General features: G+C 41.4%; 1 long non-coding RNA gene across 1 annotated transcript; it reads right to left on the bottom strand.

The window, feature by feature from the left end:
* On the bottom strand, positions 1-6,247 carry LOC148219558 (uncharacterized). Its single transcript, XR_015799519.1, has 3 exons — positions 6,217-6,247; positions 1,904-1,994; positions 1-438 (listed from the first exon to the last, which is right to left on the bottom strand). It is a non-coding gene; the product is annotated as an uncharacterized LOC148219558 (long non-coding RNA).
* Positions 6,248-27,350: the final 21,103 nt, after the last annotated feature.

Below are 27,350 nucleotides of genomic sequence, written 5' to 3'. Positions count from 1 at the left end.
ACTGATAACCCAGATACTTCTTTGTGGAATTGTCGGGGTGTCTTGTGAACTCGGCGACTCCTGTGGGTCCCTTCCACCGCAGGATATTCCACGGCCCGTGTTTATTTTCCCGGGGCCTGTTTTGTTGGGGTTTTTATTTTCCCTTCCAGCGGGCTGTGCTGTGAAGTCGCCGGGGAGGCGCAGCAGCGGTGACCCCGGCTGGGTGACGCTGGAGAAGCCCCTGTCCCCTCATCCCCTCTGATGTGCCTCTGCTCCAGGATGTGTCAGGCTCTGGCATTTCCTGGCTGGGCAGGATTGATGGGCTGCAGCCTCTTTTGATGGTGCGGGCTGGGACTTTGACACCCACAACGATAAAAGCTTGGCGGGGTCCAGGCTGGAAAATGATGTTGGAGATTTTGCGGAGTGGGTTGTGACACAGACACATTCTTCTGCCCGGCGCTGGGGAAGGAGAGGGTGGGAGGGAGGGAGGGGGAAAGGGGAAAGGACAAAATTAATCCACGGGACCAAGCTGGCTGGACCACCTGTGCTTTTTAATCGAGAAAATTTTAGAGGTTAAGAGCTCCACATTTGTTTCCTACTGCTGTTGGGAGATTTAGGCGTCAAGAACCTAATTTCTCTCAAGTGGAGGAAAGCAACACCTGCTTTAAAAAAAATAACATTATTTGAGCCCAAATTTGCCAACATAGTACATCAGCAAGGTTCGGCCTTTTCCCCCCTGTTCCTTTAATCTGCTCTTGTTTGATTTGGGGTTTTTGGTTTCGATTGGTTGCTTTTTAAAATTAGACACGTTCAGAGATACAACGACATCCACACCTTTTGCCTCCACTCGTAAGGTGTGAGATTCGACACGTGTGCTGTTCATGGCGTGGCGTTTAGGGGGTTAAAGCCACATACACCATGGATTTTAGCAGGCCCCTTTGGGGCTGTGTGTCCCGTGATGTGGACAACAATAACAGAAATTTTTGATGCTGGAGGAATGCTTTGGACTGGGGTGGTGGCGTTTAGAAACTCCATAAAGTCCTGGGATCAACGTTTGCTGGGGTTTTAGTGATGCCAGTGCCCTGAGCAAGGTGTGCTCTGGTTTTGGGGTGAAATGAGAAGAGATGGGTTCATTTCCTGGGTTCGTAATTCTGCTGGGAGTTGGGGGTAAAAGAAAAGAACAGAAGAGGATCCTGTTCGGTCCAGCTGTTTCCACCCCACTGCAATCCCCACTCCGGTTCTCCTGCATCCCTTTCTGGATGTCCAAAACCCGGGTTCCACCCCGGAGTTAATGGGAGCGTGGAGGGTGAAAAAAGGAGCGGGGGCTGGGAGCGGGCAGAGGCAAGTGGTCAGAAGTGTCGTGTTTCTCAGGGTGTCACACACCCTAAATCCCTAAATTCAATGGTCTCTTCATGAGGGAACACGAAAAACTTCTTTCTTTTCTCCCCGTTTCCTTTCCTTTTTTTTTTTTTTTTTTTTTTTTTTTAAATTATTTTTTTATTTTTTTTCCCTTCCAAGTCCCGTGTAGTTTTTAGCTCAGGACTTGCGTGGAGTTGAGAGAGGCTTATTTTAGATTTTAGGTGCGGATCTGGGCGGGCTGGACCCGAGGGGCGAGGACAGGGACCTGGAGGGAGAAGAGGGCAGGGTGGGACGGGGGTGGGTGTGAGCGACAGCGGAAAAACCGTGCGGGGTTTATTTTTTTTTTTTTTTCTCCCCCCCCTTTTCATTCCTGGGGTCTGAATGGAAGCACGTTGGGCTGTAATTAAGACATCTTGGAGGCGTACTTAACTCATGACGTGTTGCTTTTCTTTTCCTCTCGGTGAGAAAGTGGCTCTCTCTTCCCCGGATCAGGTCCTGTGCCACCCAGAGCCACAAAGAGACACTCGGGACACGGGGGCACGCACACACACTCTCACACACTCACTCTGACTTAAGGTGAGCACCAAAATCTTCCTCCTGCACTTCGCTGCCCTCCGGGTTCCAGCTGCTGGAGAGTCCCGAGAGCATCTTCTCAACTCGCGCAAGGTAAAAAAAAAAAAAAAAAGAAAGAAAAGAAAAAGAAAGAGAATCAAACTTTTGCGAAAGTTCTTTTTGGTTGCTTTTTTTTTTTTTTTTTTTTTTTTTCGGATGGGAAGACCCCGCAAGCAGAGCCTGTGGCATCGGCTGCAGGGCTGCCTGCGCTTGGAGGGATTTTTGGGAGCTCTAATTTGGCAGCTGAGGCGGGGGGCGAGGGTGAAAGACGGATTGAAACTGGCTAACTTCGGTGTCTTTGACTTTTAAGAGCTCTGTGTTACCAAAGGAGGGATCATGTTGCAGCTGCAGAAAGACAAAAAAGTCGTATACTTCTGCTCCGTGGCTTCCTCCTATGGGATTATTCTTCTCCTTCTCTATTCTTCAAATCCTATGGGATTTGTCTTTTTTAAATTATTATTGTTATTTAAAGTAATCAAAGTATTTAAAGTGAAGTTGGTTTTTGGGGTTTTTTTCCTCCATCTATTCAGATGCTTTTAGGAGTTTTTAGGACGTAGGGAGAAAGAGTGTGGGAGACTGAACAAACATTTCAAGGACTGGGAGCAGAATCTGCACAAAGTACTGCCCATCCAGCTAGAGGCAGGAAGATTTCTGATAAGATGTGATATGTTACATGCTGATGTCATATTTGGCTATTTATTGTCAGGGGAAGCCTGAATAACGCTTGGCACAGGTTCCTGTGCCGTCTCCACTCACCTCAGCGTTTCACAGACCTAGCTGCACTTTTTGTGACAGCTCCCATCATTTTATCTGCCTGTTTATTTGGGGTTTGGGGTCAAACCCATAGGGAGGTGCCATTCAAAACCTTTTCCATGGCAAAACTCCCTGTGTGGCAGGTTTAGACAGCCAGGAGAGCTTTTGTGAGTTTGAATTAAGGAGGTTTATGGCTATTTGTGTATAATTAGTGAGGGTTTAATTGCTGCTGGGGTCTTTCGGGGCAGAGAGTGCTGCCATACACGGCGGTGCCTGGTGTCGTGTAAGTGATACAACATTTTCAGGAGGCTCTGGGGACCTGGCAGCGTGCTCAGGAGAACCCTGTGGGCGACTAATAGCAATGAATTTGTATTTATGTCTACGTTTCCATGCCTGAAAGTGGGAAGAGGGGAGGTGGAAAGAGCCCTGTTGTTCTGTCAGGAGCTGGTGTGATGTGGTGGATGGAGGCACAGATGAAGTGAGGCTGTGTAGCTATGGATACAGACCCTCTCAATAAACACGGATTCTGGAGACAGGGTATTTTCAGCACGTGGGGAAAGGCAGATCACAGCCAACAAAACCACCCCTGGGTCTGTGAGGAAGGGACCAGGCTGTCCCATGCCAAGGTGTGGCATGCAGGAGGCGAAGTCCACAGGCAGTTCTGGTTTTCTCGGCGTTTTTGGGTCTGGTGGGGCCGCAAAAAGCTCAGTCCTGTAAAGCGCAGCTCAGCAAAGCTGTTCTGAGTGCATCACCTGAGACCCCAACCCTTACACACCTGCCTGTGTGAGTGCCAGGGGGAAAGGGAGGCAGGAAGAAGAACGCAGGAGAGAACAAGCATTAAAAAATAAAAACAGCTTGTGGCGCTTTTCAACACTACAGTTGGGGTGAAGTTGGGGGGCAGGGAGAGGTAGAGAGCAGCTTTTTCAAGTTAAAAAAAGTAAATGTAATAATGAAGACACTGCCAGTCTTCGCTGAAATTTTGCCAGTCTTCCTGATAAGATTCCCAAATGTGTAAGCAGATTCCAATAAGGAAGAGGAAAAAGCCCATCAGGAAGAGAAGTGTTGTCCAGTGCCATGTCCCCGTCAGGGGCTCACAGCAGAGCATCCTCTCATCACAAACACAGAGGGTTCCGTTTCCCCCCAGTGACAGTGAGCCTGGTTAAAACAACCCAAGATACTAAAAAAAAAAAACCAAAAAACCCTAAAAACCCAACCAAAAAAACCCCTAGAGAAGTACAAAGGCTTGGAAAGGATGGAGGGTTTCTATTGCATTGCAGCTGATAAAGTTGGTAAGAAGAGTGTTTTCTAATATGGGTCCCCGAAATTTATGATTTTTATGCTGATATGTGACCAAAAGGAATATTTCTGTCCACTCTTGGTCACAGCCTGGAGCCAAAAGAGCTGTTATCAATACTTAATGAAGTTGCTTAATCTCCTTGCCCCTCGGTAGAAAATCTGGAAGCAGTATGGACCACCCTTTAAAAGGTGCTTTGAGATCCTCAGCTGGAGAGAGACTTCGCAATTGCTTGCATTTAAATATATTAAAAGTTTTCCAATTCACTGTGGGGATTAAGGTGTGAAAACTGGAATTAATGTTTTCTATTCTTCATTTGCTTTTTCACTGAAGCAGTGCTTAAACTATCCCTGGAAGTTGAAATATTTAGCATTTCTGTTTCATTGTAAACCTGGCAGTGTATTTCGTTGCTCAAAGTCTATGGAAATGAAAAATTTTGTGGGGAGGGGAAAGGAAAAAAAGTCATTTTCATATGACAAGCTGCTTCTGTTGCTCTTGAGGAAGTATTAGACATTCTGTCTCCTCTGGTAGGAACTGTAGCACACAGTGCTGCTCTTGAAAAGGCAGCTTGTAACTCATAGGTAACAAAATGTTCTTTGGGGTAAAAAAAAAAAAAAAAATAAAAAAAGAGGCAAAATGAAAAAATTAAAAAAGCCTCTGAATATACTTAGGATTTCAATCAATGGTGTTTAAGGAGGATTAGAGGAAGCAGCTGGCTAAACAAATATTAGGTGTAGAGTGGATGCAGTGGTATAAATTAATAATGCAGTTCTTTATCTGCCGTATGAATGAGAGGTTTTGTGGAGATAAGGCGGCCCAAACACGGTCACTGGATGCCACCTAGTGGAAATTGCTGAGTCTTTTGGCAGAGTTTTCTTATGTTCACAACATCTGTAACTAATTCAGGTGCAATCTAACCGTGAGCTGTTAGTTTTATTCACACTTACCATTAAAAACACAAAATCAGTTGTTTGTTTGGGGTTGTTTTAAATTATTTTTTTTAGGGGAGGTTATCTCTGTGTTTTGAGTGCCTGTTAGATATGATAAAAATCAGTTTGGCTCTTACTTATAATTTGCCACTGACATGTATTTGCAGAGACTTTTTAAACCACTCAGTCACAAACAGCCACAACTGAACACTGAGTTTGATGGGCTGAGCTGTTAGTGTACAAGTGAGGAAATCTCTGTGCAAACATTGTGTCAGGATTTCAAAGCTCCTTCCAAAAATCTTTTATCACACAGGATGTGCTTTTCTTAACCCCCTTTGGGTTTTCTCCTGAATACTGTGTCAATGATAAGCAGAGATGAAGAAAATTTATAATTTCTAACAGCTGATAAAAAGTCATAAACTTTTTTTTCTTTTTTTTTTTTTTCTTTTTTTTTCATCTGCTGTTTATCTCCACCTTCCTCAGATGTCAGACACACTTATAACTTAAAGTGTATTTTTTTATTGGGGAAAGTAAAAACCTTTGTTTAACAATTACAAGTTTATTCAGTGGCAGGCATTCAGATGCTGCCAGTTCTCATAGCTCTAAAAATGATCCCGTCCATGACAAAGTTTTAGGGAGGCAAACATGCATCTGGATTTTGTGATGGGATTTATGGTGTGTGGCCACTTCACAGGCCTCTTCCTAAGCCTTTTTAAAAAAAAAACTTCCACTGCAGCCACCCCCTAGACACCCAAACGAGGAGCTGAATTCCTGGTTCTGATCCTACATTTTTAAAATAAGTGCCAAATTTTAAGATTGGAGCAAAGTCTTATTAAAATACATGGCAAAGTCAAGCCCTCTGTGCTTAACTTCCTTCTGGTTTTCACCACTGGGCAGGAAATCCAAAGGCAACATCACACTCAGCAGAACAGACAATTCCTGTGTCCTTCTTGTTCTGTCAGTTTTGAAAACACTTTTTTTGTTTGTTTGTTTGTTTGTTTTCTTTAGATTAGGACAACAGGATGGGTGTCTCAAACATGATCAATAGCTCTGAAAAAAAAGCATTTAAAGCATAAAGAAGTCACACAGCAGTAGCCTACCCTGGCTGCTCTGGAACCTTTTCCTATAAAATATTGCCACAGGAGGTTGTTAACAAAATCACGAGTTAATGGCTAAAGTCTGCTTTTCCATTAATCAGGAAAAGCTTGAGAATTAAAGACTGTGGAAGGCAAAATATCACAGCAGCAAATGAGCTAAGTGACTCAGTCCTGTGCTTCATAGGTGGCTTACCTTTCCTTCCAGCTCTGCCCAGCCTGGCACTGTGAGTCACAGGGGAAAGAAACACAAATTTCTTATTAATGAGAGCTTTGCAAGGCCACTGAGCCCCTCCTGGGACCAAGTTTTCCACTGGCACAAAGAGTCACTGCCACTTCCTGGAGCAGGGCACATCAGGGCAAAATCTGCATCATTAATGGCTTGGCATAGCAGGGGAAGAAAAAAAAAATAAAATAGTCATGAGACAGAAGAATGTCCCTGGATATATGTGCCTTGCTCTAACAAATGTCATCTTGGCATTTGCCTTGCTGCAGGAGACCATTATCTCGAGACATCTTTCCATTAATAATATCTTCTAATTACTTTAAACACATGCAGCCTACGAGGAAAAACGTGGAACATGGAGAACAGGTTAGAATGGAAATGGGCTTGACAGAAATTTTGGTGGTAAGAAACAAGAAGTTTCAAACTGCTCCGGCGTAAAAATAAGGAAAAAGTTAGAAACATGGAACGATTTTTGGAAAGGGAACCTAAGGGTCATCTAGTTCAGCTCCTCTGCTGTGGGGTCCCCTAGCTCAGATTTGGGTTTGATCAGTTTTGCACTGGGTGTTAATTTAATTTAATTTGTTAATTCGCGCTGCTTGTGTCATGGTACCTGATAATCCAGCTGGTACCTAAATTGTGTCAACAAGTGAAGTGTGCTGTGAGAAATACCTAAATCTGCTGTGATTAACACTTTTTTACATTCAGAATCCCTTTGCCTGCACACTGAGAAGTGCCACAGCCTTTGTGCATCCGCTGCTCTGTGAGGTTCTGGTCCAGAAAAACTGCAGATAATCAACATTACTCACGTCAGTAACTCAGTGAAATCAACAGGAACTCAAACACGCCTCAGTGCATAAAACTATTCATCCATTCGCATGCATAGCATCACACATGGCCGGTCAGGAGGCAGCTCATAAACCTCCAAATCTGCAAATCTGTTCGGTTTTATAGATACGAGCACCTATAAGGTGATGTCGACAAAGGATTAAACACGACTCTGCACATTTGCAAAGAGCAGAGGAATCAAGGCCTGCACCTGTGGAAGAAGTTCATGATTAATGTAGGAAAAATGACTTTCATTGCTAAAATAACTTCTCAGACTCTCCAGCTGAAACTCACTACCCATCTAGTCATTAACGTGCTACACTCCAATATATTTGTGATTGCTGGTGGGGTGCTGTGTGTTGTTTTTTTTCCCCACAAACATATTTTCAGGCAAAAAAGAATACCACCCCTGAGCCACATAAAAATAATACTGCCTAGAAACAGGAAAAGCACACTGAAAAATGTGAGAACGCTGCAGTGTTGGTCCCAATCAAAAGATTTATAAGAACCATATCAGAGAAAAATAATGTTTCAGGATGTGTGGAAGCACTTCTACTGAAATTTCAGTGATGCCCAACAGTGTCACCACTTTCTGATCATGCTGCTGGTGGCCTGAGGTGATTTTCTCAGCTTTTTTAAACACCCAAGGTGCCCCACACACAGCAGGGAAGGCCTGAGATTTTAATTTCGTGCTCAACCTGAAGGATTTATACACTCATTTTTTGTTTGGGGGAAAAAAAAAAACCCTGTGTTTCTGGATTTGCAAATATCTGGAGCGAAATGTCATGTTTTGCTGGGCCTCTGTGGCTTGTTTTTTCTGATAGCTTTGATTTTATTGGTCTAGAACATGTGCACAGAGCATGATTCAGCTTTTATCATCCAGTCAAGCAGGCGGAGAGCTCCTTTGGTTTGCCTTGGGTTTTTGCAGTTGCTGCTGCATTTATTCTTTGATTGGTTTCACCAGGGCCCATTCACGCTGGTGCACTGTAAATAAACTTGGTGGCCTTAAAGTTTTCCTCCAAGCTAAATCACTCAGAGAGCTGTGTAGATGCAGTGCCTGTGTCTGGTGCAGACCCTGCTGGCATGCCTGGTCACTTTTATCATTCCATGTCATTTTTTTTTTTGTGCTGTGGAGACTCCATGGTCACCTCTGTGAGCCAAGAACCAGAGGAAAAAAAAAAAAAATCTTGATCTCCCATCAGCATCTAGATTTTTATACATTTTTCCCAGCTGAAAAAGCAGATAGAGAGAACAGTAATTCACCTGATGTTGATGCAGCAAACATCAAATGAACGAGTTGTTACTTCCAGTTTCCAGGAATTTAATGTTTTCCCCCACAAGCAGGCAAAGAGAAGCATGCAGATATAATTTTTTTTTTTCTTTTTCTCCCCAAAGCCACTTCCACAGCTGGTTCCATCTGCATTTTAATGTAAGTTCTTCTCTGATCAAACCAGACAATGAGAAAGACTTTCAAACCCAGCAGGCCATTTCCCCAGCAGGATGGCAGAATAGCAAGTTTAACATCTTCATAAACAAGCTGGGGAGATGTTTTCTTGGCAAGACTAGTGTGACATGTTTTCCAAACTGGTTAGGAAATAAATGGCTCACTGTGACAATAGAAGCACGTTTCAAATGGGGTTTTGCCAGGGATGGTTGGTACCCTTCAAGTTTTTCATTAGTGACTCGGATAAAAGGGAATAGAAAATATGCAATGGTTTTCAGAAATTGCAAAGTAGGAAGAGACTGAATTATTTTTCCTTCAAAGTTTAAATGGTTTTGCCTGACTGGAGAAATAAAAAAAAGGGGGGGGGGGGGAAATAAAATTTTCATAGAACAGAGTGTGGCAGGCTGAGACACCAATAGAACAACCTAGAAAAATGCTTTGGCATCTAAAAAAGCAGAAAAATATTTAACTAAATCTAAAGAGGCAAATGGCAGTTCTCACTGTGTGGCCCAAATTTGTTCTTGAACAAATTGATTCAAATAGAAGATCTTTGCAGGAGCAGCTCACCCCAATCTGATTTCAAAATGCATTTGGGCTCTCAAGACTTGAAAATTATTTATTTTCAACCACATTCTGCAAATCTGAGACAGAAGAGGGATTCTCACTTGTGAACTAACTGTGCTGAGTGATCAATTTTGCACACCACACTGACAGAAACTTCAAATTTGCTGTTCTTCAAGACCTATCAAGCAGCCAATTATGCAGAGAATTGTGAGATAATGTCCCTTACATAGGACTTTTCCAAGGAATAATGATTGCCTATAAAAAGTTAAACTGCCAGACTTTGGGAAGACTCTCTAAGTGTCAAGAGAAAGCACAGACATTTATTTCCAGGCCAGGAGACACAGATTTTTGTCAAGCCATACTTTAAGAGTAACTTATTTTAGCTGCATCTGATGATTGATAGAGGATCTTTTATTTTATCTGCATTTTAATCTGAATTATTGCATCTTTTTTGCTTGGACTTCAGCCTTTTCCTGACATGTTACTGGGGAAATGTGGCTTTACTTCCAACTGACTGCATTCAGAAAACCTGCATTTATTCCTGTGACTTGCAGTGTGCAAAATAGTGATGTCAGACCACAACCCTCCTTCCACACACAATGACTTTCATCAGCTCTTCATTGTCATAACTTGAGAAACTGCCATGGAATGATGATGGACTCATTTTATGCTTTTTCATATAGATGATATAGATATAGATATAGATATAAAGATATAGATATAGATATAGATATAAAGATATAGATATAAATATAGATATAGATATAGATATAGATATAGATAGATAGATATAGATATATTAGATATAGATATAGAGATAGATAGATAGATAGATAGATAGATAGATAGATAGATAGATAGATAGATAGATAGATATTAGTAGCAACTTTCCAGTTAGCGAGTTTATAATGTAAAATAAAACAAAATCTTATTGTTGTCAGTTAAAAATGGTGGCCACATGGTGGAGGGCAAGAGCTCACCCTGAAAAATATCTAAAGAGGGGAAGGTCTCTAATGTGGAACCACATTGTCTTCGAGTTCCTTTGACGCCAAACAGACAATTTGATTTTTTTTTTGTATCAGGCTTGAATATTCCCGAAACTCTGACCCAAAGCCATTAGAAATGCGGGATCTTGATTCAATATATTTTGGCTTTCTGTTTGTGCCACCTATGAGGAATGGCTCTTTTGCCCATGGAGTCACAATCCCTTTATCAGGGAAATTTTTCAGATGTAAGTTTGTTATCTGGAGGAAAACCACAAGAGGAACATTCCTCTTCTTTTTCAACTAAATGTTTGCAATTTCAGCTAAAATGTGCAAATAAAAATGAGCAAAAGGACAAACTAAACACTCTTCTAGTCAACAGTCATAACTTTTTATTCTCGTGTTTTTAGGATACCTATTGTCATGAAAAAGGCAATTCTCTGCAGGTACTTAATCTCTTCCCAGACTTCACTAAGGACAACAGAACACACAGGAAATAAAAGTGGGTTTACCTCAAGGAAAATTTGGTTCCTGTTCCTCTGTCATGGAAGCTTAAATATGGCAGATAGCCTAGAAAGTATTAAAACAAACAAACAAAAAATTCTCATAACATTTTGTGGGTTTGTTTTATTAGGTCATCAGTTTTGGAGCCATAATATCAGATAAGGGCCTTGACTCCCAGTAGGAAAAGTGTTTTGGGACTTTGTGCTTGCAATGGAAAGCTCAAATATATGAACTGCTGGAGTAAATGGGGGAGAATAAAGAATAAAAAAGGAGAGAATATTACAAAATGATGCCAAAGCTCCCAGTTTAGCAGCATTTTCTAGAGACTCTCAAGGAAAAAGGAAGAAGGGTAAAAATAGTGAGGGAAAAACAAAATACATCAAAACTCTGGAATTGCTTTTTCCTCAAATCTGAACAGAGGGGTGTGAGGAGGAAGCTCAGCCCTTCTGTGCATGGTAGGCACTGCTGTAAAATGTTTAAAAGTCCTCTTAGAACTGTGTTCAAGTGAATGCAGAGAAGGAAGAAAAGCAGGATATTGGTACAGAAAGCACGAGGCTCATTTACATTTTCCTATTGGACTCTCCCATTTCCTATCACCCAGCCCTTAATTGCTGCTGGCTTTGACCTTTAATGCAATGCTCCAGCTCCAAGCTGATCCTCTTCTCCAGACTGACTCAGGAGGATGTGGGTGCTTGGGAGAGCCTTTTGGAGTGCTGCATCTCATCCCAAAATGACCCTGGATGTATTTTATGGAGCGGGATGAGCCAACAAACCTGCCTGGGGTGCTGACCTTTGCTTTCCTCCCTCCGAATTCTGAGAGGAAAATCGCAGCAGAGGATGGCCAGAGGTCGGCAGAACACTTAATTATGAATTCAGTGCTTGCTGCATCCCCCCCCAGCACAGTTTATCTTTATTAAGTCTCTGGAAAGCTGAACCCCAGCCCTTTGCTGCTGGTCTTTGTCACTCAGCACAAAAGAACATCCCAGTGCACAACGGAGAGCCCAGGCAGGGTTTCCAGGCTGTGGTTTTGGCCATCCCAGCCCCTCACTGCTCCGAGCAGAGAACTTGCTGTGCCAGCAGAGAACCTAGCACGGCATCAATCTGAGATTCAGGCACCTGGAAACTAGTATTAATTGTTAGCTCTTAATTATATATTGCTTTTAATAGGAGAGGGAGAGAGTTGCTGAGTGGCTGGGACGTTTTCCTGCAAGGATATTTTACTGGTGAGGCATTGTTTCAGTCCCCTGCTCAGGCTTAAATCCCCTTTGAATAAATTGAGGGGCTCTTGAGTCCCTTCATTCCCCCACCTTCCAAAATGAGATGATAAAACTCCCTCTGCTCACGGGAGTGGTGTGGGGACTCAGGTATTCCTTTGGCAGCCTCAGCAGATTATCTGCAGGTGGCACAGGGTCACCTATAAAATGTGTCTGTGCAGCCAGCTCGGCCAGGCAAGGCTAGCCATGTCATATATTTATATAAATTTCGTATTTATTTCTCCCGGTGGCACCGTCCCAGGAAGGTTTTCATGCAAGCCAGTCTGATCCTGGCCATCCCCAATGGCTTTGGGAGGGATTATAATGAAGGAATCCATAGGAGCTGCATGGAAAATACATCCATATCATCAATATCTGCTCAGTTGGTACCATGTCACTCTTTTTTTTTTTTTTTTTTTAATACAAACTCACTTTTTTTTTAATACCAAGTCATGGTTCCTGCAGGGTTTGTGAGATGTTGAATCACAGCCACTGATTCTAACTCCTTTAGAAGCTGGAGCAGTTCTCAGCTCCATATTGATTTGGGCTACCATCTTCAAATAGTCATTATTCCAAATTTAGGAGAGATGTCTGAGTGTTACAGGCTACAGTGGGAGTGAATGGGAGTGAGATGAAAGGATCTGGACAGCCTGAGAGTACTGGGAATCATCTAGGGGTAACAAAAAAAACAAAAAAAAAGGGTAATTATCTGTCCCAGAAACTTTCCACCTTGCTTCTAGGGAAAAATACAACAAATTACACAGGGAAGATATAGAAACCCTGAGAAAATCTTCATAAAATTAATGCAGTTTGTCACTTATAAATGATGCATTTTAGTGATCAAAATTGAAATTTAAAAAATGCGTGTAATAATAAAATTATATATGGAAATTATTGCATCTTTTGGAATGCAAGAAAACCCCTCTTACTCACTTTGCTTAAGATATATTATATGTGAATGCTGTGCACTTACTTTACCAAGATATAAATGTCTACATGAGTAAAAGGAAAATAAAACTCTGGTCAAAATGGCTTGAGGAATGAGGTTATTGCTCTTTCTGTAGAAGACAAAAAAGGCAGTTCTGGCTCAACCTTTGTTGAAATTAGTCCTGCAGCTTTCCACTATTTACTTTTCTAAAGGTTAATACAGCAGCCTGAAAAATGTTGAGTAATTACAGTGAGGGCTGTGTATGCTAATGTCTTCTGACTCATTGACTCGGAGGGCAATAAAATTTCTTTTGATTTTTCTGACTTTGTTTTCCTGTTAAGGTACAGATAGCCTCTGAAATTACTGAGTTATAGATTCATAGACATCATCAGAAGGATTTTAGGTATTTTTATTCAAAGCAGGTAAAATTATTTCATGCACTGTCCCCGTGCTCTGCTGATTTTCCTGTGGGTATGTGCTTGATAAAAGGAAAGTTCACCTTTATTTATTGCATGAGGAGATGCCATGGATTTTAGATAATTTGGGATTTTTCCAGATTTTAGCATGTGGAAGGGGACATTCTCGACCTTGGGGTTTCAGGAAAGCCAACGTGAACTTGGGCATACAACTTGGAAAATAAATTCCCCAGGAAGGAATTAATTGTGCTGCATTTAAACAGCAATTCCTACACTTCTGACAAGATATTTTCAGGATTTGAAACAAATAGGAGCCGTGGGACTCTCTGGGAGATGGCAGAATACTGCAATTTCCTCCAGCAGCCCTGCCATAGCTCATCTTCAGAAGGATTTCTTCAGGACCATGAACATTAATATGTAGCTCTTGCAAATTGGTTTTCATGCCTGCATCTCAAATGCCAAGAGAGAGAGATGGCAACTAGCATGAAGTCATTTAAGTGGATGCAAAGTTACAATTATATATGTATATAATTTGTATAATATAATATAATATAATATAATATAATATAATATAATATAATATAATATAATATAATATAATATAATATAATATAATATAATATAATATAATATAATATAATATAATATAATATAATATAATATAATATAATATAATATAATATATATTAAATATATATTAAATATATAAATAAATATATTAATATACAAATATTAAATATATAAAATATATTATTTATATATATAAAATACATCTATATTTTATATATATTCTATATAGATATAAATATAACATATATTATATATACATATTATAATAGACAAATTATTATTTATAAAATATACATACATTAAAATATATTTTATATTATAATATGCAGATATAATTATAATAACATGTGTATAATATGTATATTATATATACTTTTTTCTTATTATTATTTTTAATTTAAACTGGTGTTCTGGAACACCTTTAGCAGTCTCAAATCGAAGAGAAATCTTGTGATTTTTTTTCCTGTACTTATCCACAATGCAGAGAATCCTAAATATGCACATATGAACTCAATTTTCTGTGCCATGATTGTCCTGTGCACTGCTCTGAGATGTTGCACAGAGCCACCAGGAGACTCAAGGGAAGGACCAGCAAGGAACATTTGGCCAGAAAACATTTTCAGGCCAGGAAATTCCCCCAGCTACCTTGCAGCTGCTGGAAATGTGTCTTGAATTTTCTGCTGTGGATGTCTCTGTGTGAAATTAATACCTTTGCTTCAGTGACCAAGAGCCACGGACAGTGTTGCTTGACCTCTCCTTTTGCCTGCTGAAAACCAAACAATATTTATCTTTGACAGCACCCACTGGACAAAATTAAGTCACTTTTACTTTTTTTTTCTGGTGGCCAGACAAAGGAAAACTTCACAGCTTTATCCTTGTTAAATATTGAAGCCCAGAGGTCTCAAATATCTTTGTGTGCCTCAGAAATATTTTCATTAGTTTGGCGGTTTTTTGTTGGTTTGGTGGTTTTTTTGTTTGTTTTTTCTTTTTTTTTTTTGTTTTTGGGGTTTTTTTTGTGTTTGGTTTGTTTGGGGTTTTTTGTGAGATTTTGGGGTTTTTTGGCTTGTTTTCTTTTTTGTTTGTGGCTTTTTGGCTGCTTTGCCTTTCACAGGGTTTTTTCTGATTACTTTTTCAGGTTTTCATGGTTTTTTCCAGGTTTCAGCATTATCCCAGGTGTTTTAGGACATCTAGAGGAACCATTTATAGGTGTTGTAGTGGATGCTAGGGTGTTAGACTTTATTCCCTTACATCCTTAACATACAAGCACAAGCAAGGAGAATTTTGAGAATCGTTTCCAGCTGAATGTCCTTTTGAAAGGAGGGGAACACACAGGTAGGAGGAGAGTGCAAAATATTTATAACTTCTCATGCAGGGCAGGAAACCTGGGGAAAGGTAAAGAAAAATGTCATTTTGGCTAAAATTAAAATTAACTGAGAACAGCTATTAACTAAAATTAACTGATTAACATCTGCAGGAGCTTGAAGTGAGCACAGGGAGGTTGGATCCTGGGGTGTAGTCATGGATGTTTTTTTCTTCCTGGGATTTTTTCTTCCAGGGAACTGCCCTGTGTCCCTCCCTGAGCTGCAAACACACCTCTTGTCCCCAGAAGAACAAGACAAAAAATGGTTTCTTGCAAATTTTATTTAAAAAATTAAAAAAAAAAATGCTAGAATTTATTTATAAATAATTATAAAGAAAGAAATCAGCTGAAATCCAAATATTTTTCTGAATTCAGAGCGGGTAAGGAAAATCTGAGTTGTATGGAGGTGCTATTTATAGCTTTTATGTTCAGAGTTTATAGTAGAAATGAGATTATAATGGAAAGTATGTCAGGTTATGACTATGCCAGTACCTTTTTTCCAACGAAATCTAATTTGAGACATTTAAACAGAGGTGTTTGGAGTGGGAGACTAGCTTAGAAAACTTTTTTTTTTTTTGCCTTTTCTTACGACCAACACAAAATCCTTCATAAAATACGTGTGCCAGCCCTTTTATAGTAATAATGAGGGGAATTCCTGAGCTTTTAAATAACATCTGACTGCAGAGCCTTTGGAATGGAGATCACCCAGCACCTCAGAGGGAGGGCAGGGGCACAGCCCCAGCTCCTGGTTTCACCTGGGCTCCTCCCTTTTGTCCCTTTTGCTCCCTCTCCATAATGAGAATTCAGGTCCCCAACCAGGTGCTCCAAAATTTCTCTTCTCCAGTCCCCTCCAGCTCCTCACACACATTCTTGGAGGGAAAAAAAAAAACACAAAAAAACCCAACAAATCACAAACAAACAAAAAAAAACCCCACAACAACAAAAAAAAACCCCAAAAATACCCTAAAAAACCCAACAAACTACAAACAGAAAAACCCAACCAAAAAAACAAAAAATACTAAAAAAAAAAAAACCCTAAAAAAAAAACCAAAGCAAACCAACCAAAATCAAAACCAAACCAAACCAAAAAGAAACCCAAAAGCCAAAAAGCAACAACAAAACAACAACCAAAAAACAAAAACAAAACAAAACAAAACAAACAAAAAAAAAAAAACAAAAAAACCAAAACAAACAAAACAAAACAAAACAAAAAAAAAAAAAAAAAAAAACCAAAAAAACCCCAAAAAACCTCCAAAAAACCCAAAGAAAAAAACAAAAAAAATCCCTTGTTTTGTTGCCACAATTGCTGTCCCCTTCCCGTGGCAAAGAAGGTGTCACGTTTCTTTAATTGATTTTCCCTGCAGCACATCTGAGACACCGTGACTCCCTGAGACTGAAACGCCCCTGGTTTCCAGAGGCAGGGATGAGATCAAAGCCAAATGCCTCAAGTTAGTCTGGAAACACGAGGAAAATGGTCCTTACTCTATATTTGTACAAAAACATACCCATGGCTCAAAAGATGTATAAACCTGAGATTAAACCAGCAGGGCTCAAAGGCATTAATTCTGTGTGGGGTAATGTCTTAGGGGCACGTTGGAGGTGAGAAATTTATCTTCACTGAATGCAGGGTTCATATTCACATTCTTATGTCTGTGTCAGATCTAATTAGAGAAATGACCTGGGTTTTTCTGGGGAAGAGATTTCTACTGTCTACAGCCTTTCCAGTGAGACTAGATTATTAAAAAGCTCATCAAATTACATTTATGCTTCTCAGATTATTCCATTTTGATGCTAGGAAACCGCTTTTTAAATAGTGTCCATTCCTCAAATTGACCAAAAGGGATATTTTCTTTGATTGCCTTCATGTATCAGCTACTGGAATAATATTTTCTAATCTTCTGTTGTCAGTGACATTTTCTTTACTACTTTTTGCTGCATTAACAGCTATGGCCCCTAAAATGAGAAGATATTCTCCCCTTGGATGTGCAGTTCCTGTGAGAATGTTGAGCTAGCTGTTCTGCATGAGTAACCCATTTTAGGAGCAGATTAACCATGCCACAGGTTTGAAGGAGGGGTGGGCATGGAGGTCGCATCTGGGCTCTGCTCAAGCCCATCCTGTGAGATTCCAATAAATAAATATTCACTTTCTGCCTGGGACCCACAGCAGCTGCATGAGCTGCCCTTCTTTCCTCAGAGCAGGTAATAGCATATATTGATGCTTCAGGAGTGAAAAACGCAGGGAAATTATTTTATTGCAGGTTTTGTGTGCGGTGATTTCCCTCCTTGTCCCCAGTAGGCATCTCTAGACAAATTCCTGAGCCCTGGTTGGTCTCGTCAGCTTTTACTGGTGCAGTCATGCCAGTCAAAATACTTCTCTTGGTTTATCAGGGTGTTATCAACCACCAAAGCTGGGCTGGCCATCCATACATGTGCAATGTGCAGACAAACATTGCATTCTGCAATGAGCATTCGTTTTCCTCACCAGCTGCTGCCAATTATGCTCTTGGAGGGGTTTTTTTTTCCCCCCACACCAGGACTAACCTGTCAGCATCTCCCCACCCATCTAGCTAAATCAACAAACCCTCTCTAGTGTAGATTAAACTTAATTAGGGATTAGCAGAGCTCCCAGTTCTGGCAGGCAGCCCCCAGGCTGGGAGGTGGAGCTCTGCTAGGCTTGGTTTATGGAGACCTCAAAGGGGATAGGTTGGGGCATTTGGGGCTCCTTTTTTTAACCCCTGCTGTTTGGCTCTTTAAAAACCCTGGCAAAAACAGCATTTAGAGTGCAAAGCCTGACATTTGGGTGTAAGGGAATCCGTGCCTTTGGGCTCTGAGGAAGAAGTGAAGCTGAGCTGACCCCACATGATTTAAGGTCCTGGTAAGTGAGAGGTCCTAGAGCAGGGTCTCATGCCCCACGTGCTCTGCACTTTTTGTAGCTCGGGGAATTTATCCATGTCACTGAGATGAAAGCTGGCCCGAGCAGGAGTCAGTATCTGTTAATTTGTTTGATAATTTGTGGTCCTGGTGGAAAATCACAACCCTAAGTTCTAAGAGAAAAAGGGAAATGGATAAGCCTTGATGGTGCACAGATCCCTCGTGGTCTGACAAACACCTGAGGCAGGTGATGCTACGTGGGGTGGGGAGAAAAATGGCAAAGTTTTCCACTGGGCTGACTGGGGAGCATCTGGGCAGAAATGAGCAGAAATACCAACTTTTTAGGGAAATCCTCAGCAAATCCTCCTGGTCTCCCCTGTTTCCTTTGGGGCAATGGAAGCCAGCACCTACAACCCCTGCCATTAGCACACCAAAGGGGAAAGCAATCCTTTTTTTCCCAAAAGCAGCATTTTGGGGCAGGGATTCTCCTTTCATGCAGTTTTGGAGGTGCATTGTTTCTACTGCTTCACCCCAGGCCACAGTTTTAACAGCCCCGTTTGCAGTGAGTGGAGCTTATTATGGAAATTTGTCAATGTGTCTGGGGCAGGTATTTGGTGTAGAACTCGGTGGGGCTTTGGTAACTGGAAAAAAAAAGAAAGAAAATAAAAGTAGAGAATGGCTATAATGCATCCAGGCAAAAGTCATCCTTCCCCTGCGTCCAGTGATCACCAGTAATTGCTTAAGGGAAGAATGTATTTAAAAAAATAAATAGGCAGGAGGAGTGCAGACCTTCTGCCTCGTGTACCTTTGTGAGAAATCCCTGTCTGTTGTGGGGATGTCCCTGCCCCAGGATGAAGGTGTGCATTGCAAGGTGTTTAAAGTCCTGGCAGGTGCTTCTGGAGAGCCAGGAGTGATGCCTGTGAAGCTGAAAAACAGCCTGCACAGTCCTGAGGACATGAAAGCACAGACAAAAGCCTGGCTTTATTCTGGGGTGGCTGTAGAACTGCTGATCCCTGTAATTAACTAAGTTTGGAGGAACTCGCAATAAAAAAAAAAAAAAAGTGAGTGAATCCTATCCATTTGCCATTAATTTAATCTTTGAAACACAACTCGTTTTCAGCCTACTAATGTGGGTATTCTTGTTGACTAAGCAAGCATATGGCCTTGTCAGGCTTAAACCAAATCAATACAATTTCCTTGTTAATTGAGTTTCCCAATTCGGAGGTTGTCAAGAAACCCTGCAGCTGGGTTAATGTCTTGGTTTGGCTTGGTTTGGTTTTTTTTTCTGAAATCTGCAGAGGTTTACTTTATCTTCAGGACTGACCACAAGCCAGCAGATATTTCTGGCAGACAAAAATAAGTCTCAAGCCAGTTCATTTACCAATTACATCCATGTTTGTTTGGGGTTTTTTAATGTCTTCTATTTCATGTCACAACTCTACAAATTAAACCCCGTCCCTGGACTTTGGTTCTCTCAAACTCTGTGTACACTAAACTCAATCCTCTCCTGTTTGTGGACTTCCATGTATTATTTTTTCCAAATATATATGTCACTTTTCTGCTTCAGAATGGGTTTTCCTAGGCATAGACTCTTCAGCCGTGTCTTCCTACACCTGAATACCTCTGAACCTAAAATCTGATGCACTAGTGTAATTGTACAAGGGGCACTAAACTGCCTGCTCTGCAAGCCTTTATGCTTACACAGCTTAAGAGGTTTTTATTCGCCAGGATATGCTCTGCATCGTGATTTTACCAAGCAGCTGCCAATTGTCCTGCTAATGCCCTGCTTTGCATCTCCTCAGATTTGCTCAGACCATCATGGTTCTGCACCACGAGGATGCCAAACCAGGGTGGTTGCTCCAGGGAGTTCCTGCTTTTTTTGTGTGTGTGTGTGTTATGCCTTTTTTTACCAGCACGTGCTGGAATTACCTCTGTTTTCACAACCCTAATGCCCTGAGTCACTCTTAGGTGTCCAGAGTGGAAACAGAACTTTTCCTTTCCTTCTGCCACACCTCTGGCATGTGAGGGCTGCATTCACATCTTGCACATCACCACTGCAGCAGGCAGGCAGAAACCTCCTGCACCACCAAACCTTTCAGCCAGCCACAGAGTGCCTGCATTTAATTCTCAGATATTTAATGATCCTTACCAGGGGGGAAACAGCTTAGAGCAAAGGGTCCACTTAGGAAATTAGTGGAGTCAGGCACCGTGAGAGAAGCCCAGTGATGGGAAAGGTGCTTTGCTGGCAGGGCTGAGGGTTAGTGGGAGCAGGTTTGTGGCTCTGTGTGGATCGATGGGAAGCTCCATCTGAGTTTCCATCTGGGTTTGGATTGTGTCATTGTTAAGGAGCATCAGCCAGGAGCCTGGGCCTGCCATGAGGGGGAAATGGAAAAAAAATAAAAATTCTGCTTGAAACAGGAATCGATTGGCCTACTTATACTGAGGTTTTTTTGCCAAAAATATATATATATATACAATAATATAAAATAGTCAAAATATATAAAAGAACACATATATACAAAAATATTTGTATACAAGAACAAACAAAAGGGATCCCCTGTGCCATAACCAAGTCCTTATCCACATTCCCCTTCACCCCAGACAGTTTCTCACAGAGCAAGAAAGCTCTGATTTAAAGCTAGCTGTATTTCTTTCTCCCACCCTAAAACGTCTTTATGAAGGCTGTGAAGCTTTTCTACAGCTTAAAATCATAGCATTTCCAGCTTATACTTATTTATGGCCCCACTAGTTCTGCTCCCAAGTCTTAGCTGAAATATTCTTCAGCTTCTCTGGCATTTGCCCTCTGATATATTTATAGACAGCAATTATATCCTTACTGAGGGGTGTTTTGCCAGACTAACCAGGACAAGCTCCTTTTGTAAAGGGGTTTTCCTTTCCTCTGCTTGCAGCAATAAAACCCTTGCCTTGTCCTGTTCTGATGCACCTCCTCCCCATCCCAGGGCCCAGGAACACGGGCAGTGTGCCTGAAGGTGCTGCCAGTGCCTGGGAGAGGGAGGAGAGGCTGCCAAGGTGATGCTGAAATGCAGTGGCCACTCCAGCTCTTTGATGCCCCTGCCTGTTGCCAAAAAAATTCCATCTCCCGTTTCAGCACTTCTGGAGGCCAGGCAGCCAACCTCCCACTAATTCTGGTGCCACATGGCTGGTTCCCTTCCCTGGGCTCCTCTGGTGATGCTCTGAGGCAAGGTTCTGAGGCTTAGCACAGCTAAATCACCTGTGTTTTATAAAATTCTTCTCCTCCCTAAGCCCTCTCTCTTCCTTCTCCATCCTAAGAGATAATTCCCAATGCTGAGTCACAGCCAGTGTTCTGGTCCTTTCCTTTTCAAGCCCTTATCTAGGCACTTTTCTAGACAATTTTCACCTTATCAGAACTTTTCTGGTGTGATCTACCTCTAGTGAACCTTTTCTCCACTGCTTTTCTCCATTTACTGCTCACATCTCGTGAACAGCCATTCCCCCACAGAGATATTTCTGCAGCACTGTCAGTTTCCCAGCCTCAGTTTTCAAATTATTGTCCTTTCCTCCCGAGCCCAGTAAATCCTTTCCCTATTTCTTTCTAGTGTTGCTGTTCACTTATTTATTTCAAAGTGCAGAACTGCAGTCTGTCTTGTCAGTATCTGCAACTGCAGATATAGAGAGTCTGAGCCTTTGAAGAAATACTGATTTCTGTCATCTTTCTCACATCTGACTGACCAAGGATGACTGTGTAACCCTCTGTTATCATTGCTGTAAAACAGCAAAGAGCCCTTTTTTTTTTTTTTTTCCCTTTGAATAAATGAGTCATGTATTTTTGGACCCAAAACAAAAAGCAGTTTTCAGATCATAGTCTGAATTTGGTGTATTCTTATATTCTTGCTTGTAGTCCTACTATTGTTGATTCTTTTGTAAATCAAGCAAAAAAAAAAAAAAAGGAAAAAAAAAGGTGTGTGCTTGGTACTGAGGTGACACTGTTTACTTTAAAAATTTGGAAGGGTTGTCTTTATCTGGAAATGTTTTCTTACAAACATCCACAGTCTTACAAGTGTTTATTATTTGTTTTCAATTGAATTTAGCTAACAAGACTTTAACTAAACAATCATATGACTCATGTGTTTTTCCAGTGTTCTCAGGCCTAGGATACTGCAATAAAAAGACACTTAGGAAAAGCAGAGAAGGGGGGAAATGGTACAAGCGGACATCTAAATGCTCTCCTGTGTGTAAACATATGGCCAGCTATCACAGGGGCATCAGTATTTGGAAATGAGTGGTGTTTTTCGGTGGTGGACTCATGAAAAAAAGCCCAAATCTATTCTAGGTGCTGAAAAATTCTCCTTGCAGCGATGTTGCAGCTCCTCCTGACTCTAAAAAAAAAAAAAAAAAAACACATTAATTTCCACGACACCCTTTGAGCAACAGAAAGTTTGGTGTCACCAAAAGGGAGGCTGGAAATAGAAAATTAATCCCCACCTCCATCACTTCCACCTTCCCCTGAGGTCCCATTGAGGGGCTGAACTCGTGTCCCCCCCAAACCCTGAACCCCTGTCCCGACCCCGAGACCTTCTCCCCCCTCTCTGCAGAACAACTGATCCCGGCAGAAAAATGTGCTTTTTTGCCATTGGTTGCAGATTAATTCGATTATAAGGACTGCTGGAAGAGTTGTGCTTTCACAAGTGATCCCCACATGGCTTTGATCTGGCTGCACTCCAGCCAATTCTCCACCTCCAAATTTCCAAAGAAAACTCACGTGCACTTGCAGCAAGGAGCAGATGTTTGATGAGAACAGTGCTGTTGTAAAATTAAAGTGTTTACCTTCTCAGAAGCAGTGATTCAACGGGGACTTGCCTTGGCAATTTGAAAATATGCAGGGAGCTGTATAATCGATATTATTTCTTTGTGAAAGTGTCTTCCTAAAGTCATTCTCAATGACATTGGGAGTGCAGACAGTGCAGTTCTCAGACCACAGGACCAAAAAAAAAAAATAATAAAAAACCAAGGAGGGAGGACAGGACTGAGCTCTCATGGCTGGCTGGACAAGGAGTCCTGTTTTATGCCTTGCACCAGGACCAGTGACAGAAATGTTACAGTGCAAGTAATTCCTTACAGCAGGCTGGCACCAGCTCCTGCTCAGGAAGTCTGGCAGTGCATCTGCTCTCTCACAGAGGGGTATCCTTGAAGGATGTGAAAGCCACGTTTGTGTTTTTAATTTTTATTTTTTAATTTATTTTTTTTTTATATTGCTGTTGCAGTCAGCTTGGCCGGGGAAAAGGAGTGGGGACTCCACCAAATTTAAAAAAGTGGGGCAGTCAGGAAGGAGATGCTGCACCTCCCCTGGAGCAGGCAGGGAGTGTCTGGCTCATTTTCAGGTCTCAGAGCATTATCATTGCATGGACAATTCCCTAATATTCCTGTGGCTTTTCCAGTATTTCCTAAGCAAAAACTCTAAGATGAAACTCGGGGTGGTGATCAGGTCACTTGGTTTGAGTGGTCAAAAAGTTTGAGTGAGTTTGGAAACCATCTGCCTGCAGTGACACAGAATTTATACAAAGAGTATCAGCAGCTAGTTTATCTGCCTTTCAATTTAATTGAATTAATTAATTTTTGCCACATTTCCATAAAAGAAAATTTTCCCTGTCCTTTTAGGGGGGCTTGAGGCTTGTGGGTGTTTGTCATTTTCTTTTCCAGGTGCAATGACAGTTTTTCCACCCAGGATATGCATACTTGGTGGGAACTGGAGAAGGTTTGGATTGTGCAGATTCATCTTCTGCCTCAATGCCCCATCACAATTTCAGTGGCTGGGAGGGCATGGGAGGTCTACCAAAACTATTTTTTGTAGAAGATATATAAAAAAAAAATGTCCACAAATTAGAAGAACAAGTGAGAAAAACCCGTTTCTTGTCACCCTGGGTGCTGTGCCTGGCAGAATTTGGAGAGTGGTGCTGCTTTGGTGCTCAGTTTCCTGAAAATTGATAGTGGGAACTGTCAATCCTAGAGCCTCCCTACTCACATATCCCAGTCTCATCCTAATTAATTAAATTCCAAAATGTCCACTAGCCTGAATGGGCTTTGAGTAAATTATTTGTCTTTTCACTGCACACAAAACCCTCAAAAATTCTTTCTGTCTGATTAAAAAAATGGGTGGACTGGACTAATCATTGAATTTAAAGCACGAAATCTGGCACAGATAGTTTAGGTACAGAAAGGCAGTTCAAGCTCCCAAAAACAGCAGTTATAATGATAATAGTTAATAATGTAATTGTATTGTAAAGAAGTTAAAAGAACAGTTTGTAAGAAACTGCCTAATGTTATTTGAGACTAGAGCCTTTATTTTTTTTTTAATTATCTAAAGAAGACAGGCACCTAGCTGTTATTCACCTTTGGCAGGGGGATAGAGCAGTAGAAATTTAAGAAATTTGTGATCCTGAAGAAATCCAAGCATGCAGGAAAGAAAAGGCAGGACCAGAAACACCAAAACCGTGGCAGAAAACCCCAAGGCACTGAGTGGCCTTGCAAGAAGTTTTGCAGGGAAATATTCCTGCCACCAAGAAATCACCTTGAAGAAAAGCTGTGGGTAATTGCACAGGACCTGGGGAGCAGAAAAACCCTGATGAAAATCCAGTTTTGTAAATATGAGCAAAAGGAAAAAAAAAAAATGAGGGGGATAAATCAGGTTTTCTACTGATTCCCACTGACCTCTGTGCTTGCATATTCAAGAAGAGTTTTTTGCTGAAGAAGATGTCAGAATTCAAAAACAATCTGTCTGGAAAGACAGCTCTCAATATTTTTTTGTGACCACTGATTAGTGGAGATTGAAGTAAAAGCTTTCTCTAAAGGGAGGGACTGCAAAAATGTGCCAAATTTATAACATAAAAAGCAAATTTGCCTTTCTGTGTTATCAAAGGACATCCCAATGCCACACTTCTACCAAAATTCCTGAACTAAAAACATGTTTATGCAGAGCACTATTAAAATAAAATTTAGAAAAACCAAACCAAACAAAACATACCCCAAACGAACAAACAAAAAAACCCCAGAAAAAACTACCACCACCTACCACCAAAAAAACCCTCAAAAAAAAAAAATAGAAACAACAGAAACATACAAACAAACAAAAAAACACGCAAAAATTAAAAATAAATAAATAAAAAACAAGAATAACTCAAATAAAACTAATGGAGGCACTGAATGAACAGCATTCCTTCCAGGGTAGATTTTAATCCTGATTGTATTTAAAACCTAGAGCACCAAATTTTCTAGACCACATGACCTTGACTCTGCCTTACAAATAAAATGACAGAAGTGCTTTTGCCCTGTGTTTCTGGAATAAATTCTGGGGAAAAAAACCAAACAAACAAACAAAAAAAAAACATATCTGGTGGAAGGCAGGCACTTCAAAGACCGTAAAGACATTTTCTTTCTCTCAGCAAGCCATTTATCAGCATCCCTCCTGGTAAATTATTGGGCTTCAGGGGACTCCAGATGTGTCTGGGGTGTCATGCTGATTTTTCTCTGAGCTGTTCTTGCCCCTGGCTGGAGAGCCACGATGACAACCTGCTCTCCAGACAGAGACTGTCTGCCACCTCAGATGGCCCCAGATCTCACAAATCGCCTCAAATGCTGAGGTGCCAAGGAAAAAGGAGGCCTTGGAATGTGACCTTTAAGTCATCCTAATAGAGAGTGCAAACATTATTATTCCTATGCCACCGACTGCTCTTTCTCTTTGCCACAGCACCAGCAAAATTTTATTTTGCAAGAAGGGTTTAGCCCTGGGGACCAGCCTGCTGAGTGTGTCCTGCCTTGATTCCTGCATCCTGGGGGACTTTCTCCAGGAGGAAAAGTTGTCTTAGCAAGATAAGTGAAAAGCAGAATGCAGGGTAGGCATTGCAAGCGTGGTCATGGCAAGAAGTGGATTTTCACCAGCACTGCTGAGCTGAGGCCTCACACCTGCAGCTGGAAATTAATATTTTACTTTAGCCTTTGGAGAATGGGAGGTTTCTGGAGGAGATGGAGGCTGTTAAAAAACAAAAACCAGTGGGCAAAAGTCATCGTGGGTCAGTCAGACCACGTTGGTCAGGTACAGACCCACTGTGAGCAGCCTGGGCTCCTGAGTGGGATGCAAACATTCTGCACACACACAAAGCAGCTCAGGTGCCCCCTGTCTGGAGCTGGATTCCATGCTCGTGTTTTGACTCAGCTGCCAAAACCCAGGGCTTTGCACATCCAGATAAGATTTGATCTTTGGGAGCCTTGGGACAGAAATCTGTTTAACCAGCTGGATTGAAGTGTTCTGCTCCAGGTTACCAGTCCTAAGAAAAGCTGCTGAAGGGAATGTGTGAGTATTGGGCTGGTGGTCTTGTCATTCTATTACCCACCAGAAGTGTCTAAAGATGAGAGACCCTCCATTGCTGCTGCTGGCAGCATCTCCCTGAAAATACACATATTTTATTCCATTAATAGGTATTTCCCTCTGCTTAACACCACCTCCCAGACAGATCTGAGCTCCACAGAGAGGAGCCTGCACAGACTCATATTTTACAGGAGGTTTGTGCACGGGTGTGAATAATTCACGTTTGGGGGTTATTCCGACCCCAAATTATCAAGAGTGATTTTATGGATTCTGTTTTGCCTGTTTTAGGTGCCACTGATTCCTTTACTTGCTGAGCCTCGGTGTACTGGATTTAGAACACTCCACAGAAAGGCAGAAAGTTTTATTAGGCAGCCCCCTGTTTCTGCCCAATGAGTTTGGGTTTCTCTTGTGCCATTTTTAGTTCAGGCTTCCACAGCTCTTCCAACTCAGGGAAGCAAACTTTTGATGGAAGACATCACCACCCCTACACATAAGATTAAAAAAAAAAAATTCCTGTGAACAAAAAACCTTCCACTTTAAAAGCTTTTAACTGCTGCCAGAAAGAGAATATTGAGGTAGGTGGCCCTTTTCCTCACACAGTGGATGTTTGCATGTTCTGCAGCTAGACAGCAGCTGCAAAAGTAAATAGGAAATATGTTATTCTATTCAAAACAGACGCTGGTAGGTAATGCTGTTTTTCAGTGCTCTGCCCCTCAGAGAGATTTTTTTGTCACTTATGCAGACAAATTGCCTGAAAGCATTCTGCAAACTCTCAGAATATTATGTCAAAATACAAAAATTGGTGTTTACAGCCTTTTAGATGTGCTTGTAGTAGATGAATTAAGGCTATGCAAGTATTAAAAAATGGTGATTAATGTCAGAACTTCAAAATGTGTCTGAGGATGAGCATTTCTTGAGAATTTAAACACAGAATGTACAGTGACCTTGAACATTTCCCTGAGCCTTGAGGTTCTCCCTTCAATCTGCTTCCCAGCTTCTTTGTGTGCCTGCCCAGGGAGATAGCAGACTCAAAAACTGCAGTGAT

Source organism: Sturnus vulgaris, chromosome Z, assembly GCF_052056855.1.
Source record: "Sturnus vulgaris isolate bStuVul1 chromosome Z, bStuVul1.hap1, whole genome shotgun sequence".
Classification (NCBI taxonomy): domain Eukaryota; kingdom Metazoa; phylum Chordata; class Aves; order Passeriformes; family Sturnidae; genus Sturnus; species Sturnus vulgaris.
Note: the sequence above shows the minus strand (reverse complement) of the source record. Positions and strands in the feature narration are given on the sequence as shown.